This window comes from Macrosteles quadrilineatus, unplaced genomic scaffold (genome assembly GCF_028750875.1).
Source record: "Macrosteles quadrilineatus isolate MER2022 unplaced genomic scaffold, UCM_ALF_1.0 Scaffold_3__2_contigs__length_128488019, whole genome shotgun sequence".
Lineage (NCBI taxonomy): Eukaryota > Metazoa > Arthropoda > Insecta > Hemiptera > Cicadellidae > Macrosteles > Macrosteles quadrilineatus.
In genome coordinates, this window is record NW_026542596.1 from 105,412,508 (window position 1) to 105,416,056 (window position 3,549).

Sequence of the window (3,549 nt, forward strand, 5' to 3'; positions counted from 1 at the left end):
AAACGAGTAACAATAATAAATAATGAAATGTTAACAATAATAAAGCATTAAATGAACAACAATAATAATGATTTGAGATACAACAAGATCAACAACAGCATCAACAGTGAAATATTATAGAGCGTCACATACCTCTGCTACCACTCACCTTTTTATATATCACAACTTTTATACAGGGTGTTTGTGAACTCTCTCAAAAAAAATCACAGGATTATTCCTTGGGTTAAAACATGAATATTTTACATTATAAACATGGGTCGCCGGAGCCTCGTTTTCTGTCTGTCTGTCTGTATGTGTTTTTTATAAATAACTTTATAACTCGAGTTTGAATCGAGGTACAAACTTTAAATTTGACACACTTGTGTATTTTAACGTGTTACACAAACATGCAAAATTTCATTTCGTTGACTATAGCCGTTTCAAAATGGCGGCCATCTAAAATCTTTGACCTCAAATTACATGAAAACCACTAGAGTTACAAAAGAAACACAAGAATAACAAAATGTGGGAAATTTTATGTCAAATCAAATGACACCTAGATCTTAAAGATCGGACAACAAACAGCTGAGTTATAAACTTTTTAAATAATTAATAATTTCATTACTGGCTTTTAATTGTTATTGTTTATTCTTTAAAATCATCTGATCCTTTCTAAATTGTCACAACAATGTAAGACAGCTGGTTGGACATACGATTTTGAGATGATGATCACATAATTGTTTTGAGTTATTAATTTTTTTAATAATTAATAATTTCTTTACTGGATTTTAATTGTTATTGTCTATTTTTTTAAATCATCTGATCCTTTCTAAATTGTTACAACAATGTAAGACAGCTGGTTTGCCCTAACAACAACATTTAGTTTTTTTACTAGATGGTAAATGTATTAAGTGTCCTATTTTTACCTTAACTATTGAGATCTGTTTAAGGTTACGTAATGTACTCTGTACAAGAATAAACAATAACAATTAAAAGCCAGTAAATTATTAATTAATTAAAAAGTTTATAACTCAGCTGTTTGTTGTTCGATCTTTAAACTCTAGGTGTCATTTGATTTGGCATAAAATTTCCCACATTTTGTTATTCTTGTGTTTTTTTTGTAACTCTAGTGGTTTTCATGTAATTTGAGGTCAAAGATTTTAGATGGCCGCCATTTTGAAACGGCTATAGTCAACGAAATGAAATTTTGCATGTTTGTGTAACACGTTAAAATACATAAGTGTGTCAAATTTAAAGTTTGTACCTCGATTCAAACTCGAGTTATAAAGTTATTTATTAAAAACACATACAGACAGACAGACAGAAAACGAGGCTCCGGCGACCCACGTTTATAATGTAAAATATTCATGTATCAACCCAAGGAATAATCCTGTGAATTTTTTCGAGAGAGTTCACAAACACCCTGTATATTTATATATTACGCAACATATTTGTCGTGTTGTATAGTGTTTGAAAGACTAATTATTTATATAGTGACTGTAGGAAAAATATAAAGTGTAACACGAGTGCAAAAGGCCTTTGCTGCACTCGAGATCATTCCAGACGAGTGCGTAAACATTGCTCCCGTGTACAAATAGCTGTGTCAGTCTCATGTAGCCTAGAAAATCTGAACTGTTGAACTGATATCAAAACTAGCTCATCAAATTTTACATGTGTAAAACATTCCTAATAGCAGGTCCTTTCTTATAAATAATCAAATGCAGAAATCTATAATATACCCAATATAAACAAAGCTTCAGCTCCAACACCAAGTGTTCTGAAGTTAGAATAACATTTTATTAATGATTAAAACTACTAATACGAATTGAGAAATAAAATAAATGAAAGAGTTCAAAATAGTTTGGACGTAGAATATCATCAGTATTAGGTTTTACATAAGAAATATGTGACTATGTTGAGTCTGGACTAGCAACTTAATGTACGCGTACTGTCCGCCGCGCAGTTAATTTGTGGCCACACGTTTATTTGTAAAAAAAATGTATTTATGTGTTGTTTCTCGTGACGTATTTATAGACTTTATGACGACCTCTTCGGAGTGATATTTATGTTCCTTCATCGCCTGAAGATGGCCCCACAGCTGGGCTGAAACCGGTCGCCGCTCATCGGTGATATTTGATCACATTGACGGATTAAAGGTATTTTAACCTCTAGATTAAATGTGCTGGTTTCATTATATGTACTACAGTTAGTACTGTAATGAGTTTTTACCGGACACCAACCAAGCTGGTTTTATTTGGCAATACCAACCACTGACAATGAGTGGTTATAAGCAAAAACATAACCATGAGTAGTGATTTGTTAGTCCTTTAGTTGGTGGGAATATATAAGGATTGGTACAGTGAATTGTTATTGTTAAGTTAGCTAAGAGTAGTATGGCGTAAAATATTGTAGCCTACGTCACTCGTCCAAAATATGTTTACCAGACTCTTAGGGTAATCCCACACACTTGACTTTGTCTCGAACGGGAGTTGTAATAATGTAATATACTATTAAACTGGTTACCCGTCATGTTACCACCAAATTGCCTTTCTCTGTAATAGTTTTTAAGTTCAATACTTTTCTTAAAGCTAAGATATATTTTTAGCTTAAAGATCCAATGACCAATAATTGTCAATGCTTACAGTTTGTGATTTGGAAGTAAAAGGAATAAAACAACTATAGCAAAATAATTTATTAATATTACAATAGTGACAGCCATTAGAAAACTAACTTAAAATAGCACCCTACTGCTACTCTAGGAAACTATAGGAGCTACATATTGTATTTCTCTAACTCAAAATGTACTAACATTACTGTACAAATTACATTAAGAAAACATGACATAAAAATAGTAAAAATACATATTTTACATGGCAAATCCAAGCTTTACATAAAATTTTAGAAATTGTATATGCTATCAATAAAAAATGTTATATATGTCATGTTTGATGAACTGGTTAATCTAAAGATAATATTTCATTTGGTAGTATATTATTTTAATTTAAGATGTTTATGTTTTATTGTCTTGTTTATGTATTGTTTTATTTAAGATGTTGTTTTATGTTTATTGTCAAAAATTTAGTTACATCATGCAAGAGTATACACTTTTTAATAGCTGTATTCCCAGTTATGATTTTTTCTTGGTAAATTTGATGTTGAAATATAGCCTGAGTTCAAGTCAGTATACTTTATTGTTACAGTTTCATTCCATCAGAAATGTTTTGTTCAAAAATGTTTAAAAAAATAAATTACTCTTAACAAAGTTCACAACCTAGAAAATAAACTACCCGATTAAAAAGTTTTCTCACTGAAACCTTTGAGAACTCTTTTGTTTGTAGCAAAAATGTAGAATAGTACAAACAACGATTACCTTACTGTTCATCTAAGGCATGCAAGGAAATAAATAAAATACTTAGCACTAACAATAACTTTTGAAGCTGCAAGAAACAAAACCAAACTAACTATATTTACACAATAACTAGGACCAAGAATGCTAGTCAACGAAAAATGGTAAAAATATCACATAGTTGGTCTTTGGTAGGAACTTAAGTCAGTAAGTACTTCCTTACA